This window comes from Myotis lucifugus, unplaced genomic scaffold (assembly GCF_000147115.1).
Source record: "Myotis lucifugus unplaced genomic scaffold, Myoluc2.0 scaffold_90, whole genome shotgun sequence".
NCBI classification, from domain to species: Eukaryota; Metazoa; Chordata; class Mammalia; order Chiroptera; family Vespertilionidae; genus Myotis; species Myotis lucifugus.
In genome coordinates, this window is record NW_005871138.1 from 4454575 (window position 1) to 4468769 (window position 14195).

At 54.0% G+C, this 14195-nt stretch overlaps 1 long non-coding RNA gene across 1 annotated transcript; it reads left to right on the forward strand.

Moving 5' to 3' along the window:
* The first annotated feature begins 827 nt into the window (after nucleotides 1-827).
* On the forward strand, nucleotides 828-4078 carry LOC106697662. Its single transcript, XR_001348812.2, has 2 exons — nucleotides 828-924; nucleotides 2380-4078. It is a non-coding gene; the product is annotated as an uncharacterized LOC106697662 (long non-coding RNA).
* The last annotated feature ends 10117 nt before the right edge of the window (nucleotides 4079-14195 follow it).

Genomic DNA, 14195 nt, shown 5'->3' on the forward strand with positions numbered 1-14195 from the left:
TTCCCAGGGGGGGGGCCAAAGCGCCCCAAGGGGTATAATAGAGAGAACCGCGAGGGTTTCCCCCAGGGAGAGGACCCACGTTCCAGCTTCTCGTTCGTGGGCAGCATTCCCGTGAACCGAGATTCTTTTGGCCCTTTTTACTCGCTCCGAGAACGGGGGTGGTTTATCCACAACCTGGGAAGGTGGGTCCTGTTCAGGTCCAGCCTAGTTTCTTCGCATACAATGGGGCCGTGGGACCACTGCACACTCCCCCCCACGGCCGGCCCAGGGGCCCTTATCTGTGGTCCTATATTTGGTCGTCAGGAGGGCAGCTCGGACCTAAGCAGCTGGCATGCCGGGAGTGAGGGGTGCATCTGCAGGGCCAGGGGGATCTTCTTCTACAAGGTGTAGCAGGGAGGGCTTACCTGGGGGGAGTGAGGGGGGGAAGGCCCCACTAGCGCTTGTTAGAGGAGGCTAGGACCTAGGTAGGAATTGCAGTGACAGTGACGCTAGGCTCCTAGGGACTGATGAATGCAGCCCCGGAGGATTTCGAGGGAAGGCCACGCTCCTGGGTTCCAAGCCCAGCACTGCCTCCGGAGTGCTTGGGACACGTCCTTGCCCGTCCTGGGACCCTGAGTGGCTCGGTTAATTATTTTCAAGAACTCTTCCAGCTCTGGTGGCCGCCGTCCTGGTGCTGGACACAGCAGGGGCGGGGGGGGGGGGCGGTGGTGCTCTCAGGAGGGCCCTTCCGAGGTTCCTGCTTTCTGTCCGCCCTGTAGTGATGGGGAGGGGAGGAGGGGGTGGTTCAGAGGCCATGGGGACGCAGGCAGCCTCTCTCCCTTGCTCCCAGGTCCCCAACACCGTCCTCATCTGCATGGTGATCCTGCTTAACATCGGCCTGGCGATCCTCTTCGTTCACCTCCTGACCTGACCCTCGTCTGCCAGGTGAGGCTGGGGGAGGGGGTGGGAGCTCATCAAAAGTTCTGGGCTCCAGGGGGTTGGAATTGCTGGAAAAAAATGGCCTGTTGCCTCCTGGGCCTTCATCCTGTGGTTAATTGAGGATACCTGCCCCATCAGAGGCAGGGATCTAGAATGTGGATTTGACAGATCATAACACACACACACACACACGTACACACGTGCACCTCTCATTAGCTCAACATTTGTGGGCACCTGGTTTCTATCAGGTGAGCACTGGGGCTCCTCTCACTTATCCATTCATTTGACAAACATTTACTGAGCAATTGCTTTGCTGGGATCCAGGGATACAGTAGGGACTCACTCCTGGACCCCTAGGGAATGAGAAATGGGGTGAACATAGTGGGAGTAAACCCTTAATTTACAGCTCATTGTGTAAAAGTCTCGCAGCTCAAATGTCAAGCAAAACAGCTCTTGCCCCTGGCTCCCCAGACCCTCACAGGTCTGGAGTGAGTTCAGCTGGGATGGCCAGACCCTCTTCTCTCCGCCTCTCTTTCTCTCTCACCCCCCAGCCCCCAGCATTCCTGAAACCCTCTGTCAGTCAGTTGGTTCCGTCCATTGGTTTTCTCCCTATGATGGAGCTGGGAGGCCGGGCTGGGTAAGGTCCCGTGGAAAGGGGTGAAGTGGGCTGGGTTAAAGGATAAGTGGGTCTCACTGGCCTCAGGCTGAAGTATCTCCAGGGGTCCTCAAACTATGGCCAGCGGGGCCACATGTGACCCGCCGAAAACATTTATCCGGCCCGCCGTGTGTTTTTGCTGCCGCTGTGTGCATAGGAATTTGTTCATAGTTTTTTTTAAAACTATAGTCCGGCCCTCCAACAGTCTGAGGGACAGTGAACTGGCCCCCTGTTTAAAAAATTTGAGGACCCCTGTACCAGACAAATAAAATCTTTCTCCTGCAAGGACCAGTCTTTACAGGGTAAGTCCTGTGCTTGGTGATGCTAACAGGGTGTCTGCCTCCTGCCTGCCCCACCGAAGGCCCTCCTCCCAGGTCCCAGCTTAGTGGGGGCTGGGGATCCACCTCAGTCCCAGAGAAGGAGAAGGAATCCCTGTCCTGTCACCATGTAAACAGCCAATGACAACGTTAGCCTGTAGGTGCCGCCTGGGGTACATGTGTGTTTCACAGGGGGTTGGGAATGAGTGCTGCAGGGACCTGAAGGAGGGAGGGGGTGAGCCTGTTGGCAGCGGGGAGGAGAGAGGAAGGGAAGGGAACCAGGCAAAGGGAACAGCACCTGCAAGTGAGCAGAGGCAGCATCCGGAGGGGAAATGAATTGTGTCTGATCCCACTGAGTCAGAGCCGTGGGGCAGGTATCTTGCCCCAGAGAAGATCAAGCCCAAGGCTTGAACCCTGCCTTGAACCTGGCCCAGCCTCCGTGTACCCTCCCTCCTTCCCTCACCTGACCTTCTCGCTATCTCTTTGCAGAGCCAGGAGTTCCTGCTGAGGACACAGAGACCCACCTTTCTGCAGTGCTGGGCAGGGTGGCCAAGGAGGACTGGACTCTGGACCCGGAGCCCTGGGTCCCAGCTCACACCCACGCTGCAAACATTTAAGGAGGCCTCCCATGGCGCCCGTGCTGGGTGACGGAGGTGTCCAGAGGGATAGAATGTGCTGGAAACCCTCCTAGAGCTTTGCCCAGGGGCAGGGAAAGCCCTGATTGCTCCTGTCCCTCATCCTCATCCACTCCCTCACCTTGTCCGTAGGTCACCCCCTCCCTGGGCTTTGTGTGTTTTGGGAGAAGTCACCAAACCAGAGTATTAATATGAACTCCCAGTCCCTTTCTTGCTCCCCCTCTCCTGCTTTAACTTAACCTCTGGCTGCTGGGCTGACAGCTCCCTGGGTGGGCCAGCCGCAAGGAGACGCTCTCAGAGGTCTTGACCCAGCACACACTCTGTCCCCTGCTTACAGGTGTTCTGGATGACAGTAGAGGAAATGGACATGCTCGGTTTGAATATCCCAGAATGCAGTGCTCCTGTCTCCTCCCACCTGTCCAGCTAGCTTCCCTTCCGGACCAACGGAAGAGGAGGAGACAGGAGGGACTGGAGCCTTTGGCTAGGAAGCTACCGACCAGGTGGCCAGGGAGTGGGGCTGGGAAGAAGGGCTGGGGAGTTAGGATGGCCCCTGTGTTTGGGTGTGTCTGAGCCCGAGGCTGGCATTGCACTTAGAGTTTCAAGTGTGCTCAGGGTGCGGAGGTCACCGTGCCGGAGCCTGGGCTGGCGAGATAAAGCTGCCGTGATGCCCGGTGAGTTGGTTTGGCCGCTTCCCCCACCAGGGCCCGCAGCAGGCTCAGGGGACATTGCGCATGGAAGCTTTTGGAAGCCCAGACAGATTCCCCTGGGCCAGACGTTCAAGCAGGTGCTGAAGACAGGCTGCTTGTCAGCAAGCGTTTCCCAGGGAGAGGAGCAGGTCCAGGGCTCCCACCCGGTGCCTCTGTGTGATGACGAGCTCCCGGCTTGCGTGGCAAAGAGGTTTGCATGCAACTCGTCACAGGTGTTTGGCACCACCTGGGTCTCGGGCCCTGTGCTGGCTGCGGTGGGTAGAAGCTGAGGGCTGTCAGAGGCTGCCCCTGGGTGAATGGAGTGAACGTTCCCGGCCCCCAGGCGGGAAGGACGGGACAGTGACGTCCAGGCAGAGCTGACCGGCTGCTGCTCTCCTTCCCTCTGTTCCTGTGGACCTGGGGGCCGTGGAGTGGTGGCCCGGCCTCCCTAGGCCAGCTCTGCGGCCTGAAGTGCCTTCTGATGGGTGTGCTTCCCCTTCCCCCTCAATACTTGGGACCTCTGTCCAGCTTCACACTTGCTGTTCAGCCCTGCGGGGGCCTCGCCATGTGGCTGGGTCATGGACTGCATTTCTGCGGAGAGAAGCCTGCGGATTCGCCATCCTCCACTGGCCAGGGCCTGTGGCTCTGCCTCTGTGTTTGGGCTTTTCTGGACTCCTGGGGAATGAGGGGCAGGTTGGACACTGCTGAGGGCTGCCAGGCTCCAGGCCTGGGCTCTGGGTCGTTGTCCAGGTTTCTTGGTCTGGCCCAAGCTGTCAGCTTCTAGGCCTGGTTTGAGGGCTGGTGTTTGGGGCAAGGGTTCCGGATGCTGCAATCTGTGCGATAATAAATCTGCATCTGCTCACAGGCTCCGGCGGGGCTGCGGCGTCTGCTTGTGGGCCCGGGATGCGGGACTGGTGGAGGGAGTGTGGGAGGCTGGGGGCCCTGGGCCATGCTGGTCTGGGCTCCGTCTCTGTCTTACAGTTCCCATAATACCTCGCGAGGGGCAGCTCAGGGACCACAGACTTTGCTGGGCAGACCCGGAATCTCTAAAGCTGAGTTCCAGGAGCTTCCCTGAGCAGCATATGGTAGAAGAGCCCACCTTTGAGGTCAGGTCTTCCTGGGCTCCAGTCTCACCTACTTATTTTACTTCTCTGAGCCTCAGTTTCCTTATCTATAAAATGAGGAAGGTGCCCGGCCGGAGTGGCTCAGTTGGTTGGGCATCGTCCTGTGCATGGAAAGGTAACCTGTTTGATTCTCGGTCAGGGCATATATCTGGGTCTCTCTCTCTCTCTCTCTCTCTCTCTCTCTCTCTCTCTCTCACACACACACACACACAGTCTCTCTCTCTAAGCGTGTCCTCAGGTAAATGGGGGAAGGTAATAGAACCAGGTAGCTCCCGGGTGGTGGTAAGGATTACACTAAACACTGAAGCTTATGGGAGCCCAGCTGTAGAAAGCAGCTGAGAATGGAGATTGGTGTCATCACTACTGTTGCACGACAGCGCTGCCATTAGCCCTGGGCGTTTTGATTGACGACCTTGGAAGCCCCAAAGGGGTGGAGATGATTCAGGCCCCAGTGAGAAGGCCACAGGACGTCTCAGGGGGACCCAGGGGCCATCTTCAGACTCTACAGAGGCACAGAGAGACTTGCCCCAGGTTGCACAGCAAGTGAGTGGCAGGAAAGCAGTTGTCTTGACCTCTTTGTGAATCAACACTTGCCATTAAGTTTCTCCCAAAGACGCAGCCCTGGTGACATGGTTGTCGGAGAGGGTCCCTCGCCCACCAATAGGCTGGAATTCAGGCAGGTCCAGGAGTGGTTTGGTGACCTGGTTCTCTCCCCAGTGCCACCAGTGACTTGCTGTGTGTCAGTCATTACATCCGACCGTGCCTCATTTCTTCTTCTGCCAAGGAGGCCATAATCCGTGCCATCGCCTTGTTCACTGGTAGTACAGCTGTGAGCGTCGAAGGAGGTGTATTATGCTGATAAAGACGTTTTCAAAACCCCAGAATGATCACCAGGAAGAAGGATGGACTTGGAGGAGTGGGGGCAGAGGAGTGGAATGAGGAGAGAGTTCTAATCCCCAGGACTTTGAAAATATACTCAACAAGGAAGGGGTGGGCAGCCAGCCCAGTTGGCTGGTCTGTAGACTGGCTGTGTGTGCGTGTGCGTGTGCGTGTGCGTGTGTGTGTGTGTAATGGGAGAGAGGGGTTAGGGACAGCAGGATGGCTATATTAAAATCACCTTGGATGGTTTAAAAGGAGGCTCATTCTTGAGCCCCTATTGGAACCTGGGAGTCAGGTAAGATTTGTCGGAGTCGGGCGCCCCCTGGTGGTCCAGGTGCAGCCTGGTTGGTGTCTTTTCCAACCCAGGCCAATGGCAGCTCCAGGCAGTTTGGTCCTCCAACACGACTGGATTCATTTAAGGTGCTTGTGCTGTAAGGGAACTAAAAACCACCTTGTGGGCAATGCCCAGGCCCATGATCACTGACCACTGGCTTGGGGTCTCAGCAGGACTCTTCCACGAAGAGAAAGGGAGGGGCCCTGGAGCTGTGGGTTCAGATTGGGGATTTGTGGCAAGAAGGGAATTTTCATAATCTCTGATGGAGCCACAGAGGATCGGGCTGTGCTGGAAGAGATGTTTGGCTGCATGTAATAGAAAGCCAGCCAGATTACAACCAGATTACAACCTTAAATGGAAAAAATTATATGGAGCCTCTAACAAAAAATTATATCTACCCTCTAACATGCAATACAAACAATACAAAATGCAAACAATACCTAAACTGTACAACACAAAACGTGCACGTATGCCAAAACTAAAATAGGCTCTTAATGTTTTTTCTTTGTGCAAAATTCTGACTGTGCCTGTGGAGGCTGAACATCTCCCTCTCTCTCTGCCCTTGTCTTGCTGTCTTGCTGGCCCACCAAGAGAAGGGAAGCCCCGCATTTGATGGAGTCGGGTGGCTGTGGGTCAGACACTGCTGTGTGGTTCGGTGCAATAGCTAGGAAATCGCGCCGCTGGTTCAAATCCTGTCTCTTTCCATTAACATCTCAAAGCTTCTTGGCTTTCTTTTCCGAGATGATGAATACCGTTGTCTGTTTGACCCTAAAGCCCAACTTGGCTCTGAAACCTGTTAGGCTCGCTACACTGCGCTGCAGTTCTTAATGATGAGCACGAGGTGGCGCCACTGCTCCAAATGTGAGGGAATTTTGTGAATTGGCTCTAGAGGCCCGATGCACGAAAATTCGTGCAAGAGTAGGCCTTCCTTCCCCAGGCTGCAGACACTGGCTTCCCTCCAGCCGCGGCTTCATCAGGAAGCATGTCCAGAATGACGTCCGGAAGATGTCCGGTCTAATTAGCATATTACCCTTTCATTATATATATAATATTCTCTGATTCACTACAATAACAGCTATTATAAATTAAACCTTTACTACATGTCAGGCCCTGCACTAAGCACTTTACTTGCATTATTTCATATATTCCTTACAACAGCTCTATGATTTGAAACTGTATTTTACAGATAAGAAGCTAAGAGTCAAAACCAGGTCTGTCTGCTCATCTTTCTGTCTTCAAAGCCCATACTCTTTTTTAATTTTTAAATCCTCACCTGAGGATATTTTTCCATTGATTTTTAGAGAGAGTGGAAGGGAGGGAGACAGAGAGAGAGAAACATGGATGTGAGAGAGATAATTGATTGGTTGCCTCCTGCACAGGCCCCTACCAGGGCCGGAGATTGAGCCTGCAACCAAGGTACATGCTCTTGTCCAGAATCAAACCTGGAACCCTTCAATCTGCAGGCCAACACTCTATCCACTGAGCCAAACTGGCCAGGGCAAAGCCCATACTCGTGGCAATGTCTTCAGTGGATGGCACAGACTAGAGGCTTGGAGGCTGCGTTTGGCTGGCAAACTTGTTTTGGCCAGCATGGTGCCTTAAAACACATTGGACTTAAAGCTTGGGGCTGCGCAGATACTCGCCACTTAACGATAGTCCTCACCTCATTGGTCTAGGAATGAGACAGAAGTTGGAGGGAGAGCTATCTGTCCCTCTTCAGACTGGAAGGGTCTACCTATGGCCAGGCCAGCATAATGAAAAAGACCCACCCACATGTACACCACGTATGATTTCAAGACTTAACAAAGAGAAAGCTAAGAGCTACCAGAGAGAGGGAGAAGGCAAGCAACATGCCAGGAGGAGGGGAGCAGGGCCGCATTAGATTTCCCAGCAGCCATTGCAGAAGCTAGAAGGCAGTGAGGCCTCAGCATTCGCAGAGAAACTGACTTTCAGCCCAGACATCTTCGCTGGTCAAACTATCAGCCGAGTGTGATGGGAGAACAAACACGCCGGCAGACCTGGGCATTTCTTTCCCATCTGCCTTTTCGTAGAAAGCTACCAGCAGCTGTGCTCCAGCACAACAGAGGAGCAAAACGAGAGAGAGGAGAAGACGGGACCCGCGAGAAGACCCTGTAATGCCAAGGCTGAGAAACCCGATGTGTGTGTTTGAATCTGGAGGCCAACACACTTGGGGGTCAGACTCTGGCTCTGCCACTGACCTGCTCTGGGACCAATTGTCCCATCTCTCTGTGCCTCAGTTTTCTCATCTGTAAAATGGGGTGAATGGCTTTTATATATCAAATGAAACGGACTTGATATATGAAATGCCTGACACTTAGTAGGCCCTCAGTAGTGTTATAGGTGTTCCCTCAGATCAGCGGTTCTCAACCTGTGGGTCGCAACCCCTTTGACGGTCGAACGACCCTTTCACAGGGGTCGCCTAAGACCACCCTGCATATCAGATATTTACATTACGATTCATAACAGTAGCAACATTACAGTTATGAAGTAGCAACGAAAATAATTTTATGGTTGGGTCACAACATGAGGAACTGTATTTAAAGGACCAGAAGGTTGAGAACCACTGCCTTAGATGGAGGATAAAATAGATGCATAAACAATATGAATCAAGAAATAGCCGATGGAAAGAGACTTGGGGTGGTGAACACACAATACAATATACAGACGATGTGTTATAGAATTGTACACCTGAAACCTATATAATTTTATTAGCCAATGTCACCTCAGTAAAAAATAAATAGTATATGCATATTTATTTGTTAAGTAACCGAGGAATGAGCTTGAAGAGTTGAGTGTGTGGTGAGCTGGTGGAGTCGGGACGGCGGAGGACAGCCGTGTCGTTGTAAGCTGCGTGGCACGGCTGACTTTTAAGCTACGCACGTGTAGTACTGAGGTTTTTAAATTGAAGTCAAGGACCTTGGACTTTAACATTCTTCCTCCCACGTGGATGCTAATTGCTGTTATAAAGCAGCATGAAATGACTGTGTCGGTGCCCACGGCACGATTTCACACTGCTGAGCCCGCGGGTCCTGCTGCTCCGAGCGCCGCGGGCCCTGCCTCGCCCTCCTGGCCCCTCCGAGCCCTCGCAGACTCACAGAGGCATCATTCAGCTCAGGCGCCATCGGATGCCACAGGCCGGGCTTCACCAACAGGACACGCCTCACAGTCTGGAGGAGGGATGTCCAGGATCAAGGTGAGAGCTCAGGTGGCAGATGGCTGTCTTCTCCGTGTCCTCACATGGCAGAGAGACAGAGAGACAGACAGAGAGACACAGAGAGAGAGACAGAGAGAGAGAAGCTCTCTGGTGTCTCTTCTTATAAGAGCATCAATGCCGTCATGAGGACCCACCGTCATGACCTCATCCAAACCCAGTAACCACCCAAAGGCTCCATCTCCAAATCGGGCGATGACTTCAACATAGGAATTTTGAGGGGACACAGTTCAGTCCACATAGTCGAGGGCAACAGACAAATCACAGCTGTCCCTTCTCTCTTGACTGGAACTTCCTCCAAGTGGTTCCTTTAGCTGCTTTGCAACTGCAGTCACCTGTCCAGTACTCGCTGGACCCCGTCCCATCTCTTGAAGGCAGCATTCGATTCACGGTACCATGGGGGCACCCAGCCGGTGTGTGGCGGGGCAGAGAGAACCGGATGTGAACTTTGTGTTGAAGTCACTGAGATGGCAGGAATTGTTACTGCAGCAGACCCTAGCACATCCCGACTAGTACATAACACAAGAAACTTTACCTTCCGGGTAGAGATTAAATAACAACGATCATAATTACTGTTCTAAGAACTCTGTGTGTGTTAACTCATAGTTACAACAACCTTTGAAAAGGGAACTGTTACCCTCCCCAAGTTACACACGAGGACACAGGGAGTAAGAAACTTGCCGAGGTTATACCACACAGTAGGCAGCAGAGTTGATATTCCCTGGGGCAGGCTGCGCCCTAAGCCTCCCTCCCTCCCTCCCTCCCTCCCACCGAACTCCCGCCCTCCACCTCCCCCACCCCAGCCCCTTCTCAATGAAAGGTTGCTCTCCAGCATCTGGTGGGTTTGGGGTTATTAGTTTCAGGCAATCTGGGGAGCAGAGCTAAGTAACAACTGATGTGTTGGACATTTTTTAAAAATTTGAACCTGTAATAGCATGTCAGATCTTTTCTGCATGTGAGTTCTTTCAAACGTTCTGGTGGGATGTGGAAATTCGTATGGGAGGGATGATGGCTGGGTGATTTTAGGGTTATCCATGCTTTCCTCCTGGGCGGACGGCTCGGCCTTTACCCAAGCTGTGCCTCCTGTGAGGTTCCAATGCCTGTGTGGGGGGAGCTGTGAGATGGAGGAATTGAAGCAGTTGGTTTTGATCCCTGGCCCAGCTCCGTGGACAGTGGGCGGGCTGCAGGCAGGACCTGAGGGCCCCGCAATGTCAGGGGCACTGTCAGGGTCCAGGCAGGAACATGTGGCCCTGAGGTGTGGCGGGCCCAGGCCACAGCCTGGCCTTGGCAGATCGGGGGTGCCACGGCCGCAGTGGTACCTGGTCCTTTACAAGCCTGTGGAACCCAGGGTGACAGCTTTGGGAGCACAGGGCCCGGAAGGGGGGCATCTGTGGCAGAGACCTCAGTGCTTTCACGGTGGGGGTGGCACTGGGCCCTCGCGGCTCCCTGGGTTGTGGCCATCACCGGCGCCGAGGCCTAGAAAGGAAGCTGCAGACCCTTCCCAGGGAGAGGCTGCTTTGTGAACACGGGGAACCCGACCTCCCTCGGGCCAGGTGTGGGCTGGTTTCAGGGGCGGAGTCTGTGTTTGCAGGTAGGGCCAGTGAGAGAGGAACATTGCCGATGACATGGCCCCACTGCGCTCTGGTATCACAGGTTTCCCCAGAGATAGGCAGAGCCCAGGCGGGGGTTCTGGCGCGCAGAAGGTGAGGCAGGAGGCGAGTGGTCGCAGCCTGACCCTGGGGGGCCCTGGGGTGGGACTGGCACGTGGAGTTGGCTGCTCGTTTGTTTGGTCACTAGCTAGGGGCACGCTGGGGGGAAGGCATCAAGGGCAAGGACCGGACAAAGTGGGCGGCTGTGCACAGTGGAGCCGGGGATGGGCACTGGCAATGAAGGGGTCTGGGTGGGGGGGCGAAGTTTACTCCACGGCCCCCAAGTCAGCGCTCTCGGACTTTCCACCGACCCCTCGCTCCGTTCCCATTTTCTGGGGCCACCGGACGCACCCACTTGGCAATCCCCTGCCCTCTGTAGGCAGGGCGTTCGGACGCAGCGTGGGCCTCTCTGAGCATCCCTGGCAGCGGAGAGGCCAGCCTTGGCGCCTGGACGTTTCCAAAGGACTCTGAGCTCCTGGCGAGGCGCTGAGGGGCCAGGCTCTGCCTCCGGGGCAGGAACCCAGAGCCCGCATCGCATCGTGTTGCTTCGGGCTGTTTCCTCCAATGCAGAAGCAGGAGTGGAGTACAGTGGGGCCTTGACTTACGAGTGTCCCAACTAATGAGTTTTTTGAGATACCAGCTGTCTCTTGGCCAATTTTTTGCATTGAGTTGATAGAGTAATTTGAGTTAACGAGCTCCTTAACGAGCTTGGTCTCGGAACGAATTAAACTCGTAAGTCAAGGCCCCACTGTATTAAACTGTCTAAGGCGTCACCGCGTTCCTGACAAGCTCCTCAGAGGAAGGGAATTGTAACCCCATGAAATATTTATGCTTCATGTTGCAAAGATGTTACCGCCATGACAGCGTGTTGCTTTGTCTGTTGGTTAGGTTTTCTTTTTTAATTTTAGAGGCAGAGAGAGAGAAACACAAATTTATTACCCACTTATTTATGCATTCACTGGTTGATTCTCTCTTGTTGTTGTAAATCCTCACCAGAGGATATTTTTCCATTGATTATTTTAGAGAGAGTGGAAGGGAGGGGGAGAGGCAGAGAGAGAAACATCGACGTGAGACACACACACCCATTAGTTGCCTCCCACATGTGGCCCAACCAGGGCTGGGGATTGAGCCTGCGACCAAGGTACGTGCCCTTGACTGGAATTGAGCCCGGGACCCTTCAGTCCGCAGGCCGATGTTCTATCCACTGAGCCAAACCGGCTAGGGCCATGGGTTGATTCTGGTATGTGGCCTGACCAGGGATGGAACCCTAAACCTTGGCGTATCTGGACAACGTTCTAACCAACTGAACTACTCCATCAGGGCTCGTTTTTCTTTTTCCAACGTGGATTGCAAAATGCCCTCCAGCAAGGAAAAGGCTCACAGAGAAACTGCACCCCATTTGGGGCTGAAGGGGGGGTCACATGATTGGAGGATGAGAGGCCCCGAGAGCTGCCAGAGAAGAGGGGGGCTCCTCTGTCTAGGTCACCTCAAAATAGCTGTGTTGGGCCCAATACCCTCAGCCTCCTAACAGCCCCTCCATTCCAGGCATTGCTGATTGTTCTAGGTTCAGCTAAAGTGAGAATTATTACTCTTTTAAAGTAGCACTACCTGTGTGGCCCACACCCATTTTCATCATCACAGAACCCTATGTGTTCCCACCCTTATTATCCTCCTTCACTGATGGCAAAACTGAGGCCAGAGAGGCCCCGTCACCAACAGACACCCTCGGGGGCGGGCGAACGGGCAGGTGAGACTTTACCCGAACCCGACTGGCATCAGGGGCTCTGTCCTGGCAAAGCCACCGCCGAATGCCACACTTTGGGAGGCCTGGCCCTGGCTCACGAAGCGCAAGAAGAGACAGACCCGCTTTCAACGTTTCAGAAGTTTTATTATAAAGGAATCTGAGAGAAGCACTGGGCACGGAGCCAGGCGGTCGCCAGGGCCAGGAAACAGCTGCGAACACGAGGAACCCCAACCCCAACCAAGCCCCAAACCGCACACACTTTCTGGTCAACTGCATTTCTGTCCTCAGGTCTTCTTCATAAATAGACAACAGTCGTCGTTGGCAATTTTAAATAGACGGGCGTGTGGTTAAAAGAAAAAGCGCAAAGCCTCCGAGTGTGGCGGGAACAGACGATGGAACGGTTTGGCGGCCGCTCTGTGCACGTCTCCCTTAAGATAAAACTTAAAAAACATGTGCTAAGGGTCATAGAAAACGCTTTTGACCTTAAAGGAAACTACTTTCCTCCCCCACCCCGCCCCAAAAATAATCTCACAGATGTGTTCAGCACAGCTCTAAAACACGTAGTCAACTACTCACACAAAGCCAACAGTGTACGGGTTCATAATCTCTTGTTCAGGCTGTCACACCACATGTGCGCGTCTGTGGCCGGGCCGGCCCCTGCCCCGGGCATCTGGGTGGGTGTCTGTTGGCAAGCGACCCCGGCAGGGGCAGCCCACGTGAGCTGGGCCGGGCCCAGACATCCAGACATAGGGTACGGTGTGCAGGACGAGGAGTGGGGTCCACAGTGGCCCTGGAGCAAGCGGTCAGGGGGCAGGAGGTGCCTGCAGGTTCTTTGGGCTGGCGGCGGGCGTTGGGCGGCCTCTGCAGAGTCTGGTAAGAGGTCGAGGAAGAGACTCAGCCGTGGGGCATTAGCGTGTCACTGTTCTCTCTTCGGGTCCCCTGCTTCCTGCCAAGGCCTCTTTCCTGCTGTGGCCCCTCCAGCAGCCTCAGGGAGGAGAGGGAGGTGGGGTTAGGTGAGGTAGAGAGATTTATCCCTGGGGAGCAGGCTGTGGGAGAGAGGAGGGGCTGTCAGAGCTCACGTGACCCCACCTGGCGCCACGGGCTCTCGGGGGCCTGGACACCGGGCCAGCTGCTCACCTGCCCTGCACCCCGACCCTGGATGCAGCCCTCCTGCGATCCCAGCAGCCCCCCCGCCCCCGTCAGTGCTGGGGAGGTGGAGGCAGTGTGTCTGTCCTTCTAACACCACCATCACTCTAGGTTAAGTCCGTGTTTCTTTTGTAAATTTCAAACAGAATTAAAGGCGAGCAGGTGCTTTCTGTGTTTTTGAAGTCGGGCCCTCATGCCCTGATCGGGCAGCTCAGTTGGTTAGAGCGCCGTGCAGTGACACCAGGGGTGCGGGGTCGATCCCCGGTCAGGGCACAGACAGGAATCAACCAATAAATTAATAAATAAGTGAAATAACAAATCAATGTCTCTCTCTTTTTGTCTCTCTCTCCCTTCCTCTCTTTCTTAAATAAAAAAAAATTTAAATTTTTTAAAAATATGTTAAAATAGGGCACTCATTTATGACAACATAGATGACCCTTGAAGGCATTATCCTCAGTAAAAGAAGTCAGACGAGGAAAGACAAGTGTCATAGGATCTCACTTATATGTGGAATCTAAAAATAACCCCCCCCCCCAAAACAAAACAAAACAAGCTCATAGATACGCAGAGCAGACCGGTGCTTGCAGAGGCTGGGGGGGTGGGCAAATGGCGGAGGGAGTCAAAAGGCGCAAACTTCCAGTTATAAGGTGCTGGGGTGTAACGCACGGCACAGGGACTACAGCTAACAACACCGTGCTGCATGTTTGAAAGCCGCTAAGAGAGTAGATCTTAGTTCTCCAGATGAATTTTTGGAGAGTTCGTTCTAGATCTTTGAAGAAGGCCATTGGTATTTTAATGGGAAGTGCGTTGAATTTATAGATTGCTTTGGGTAGTATGGACATTTTAATGATGTTGATTCTACCAATCCAAGAACAT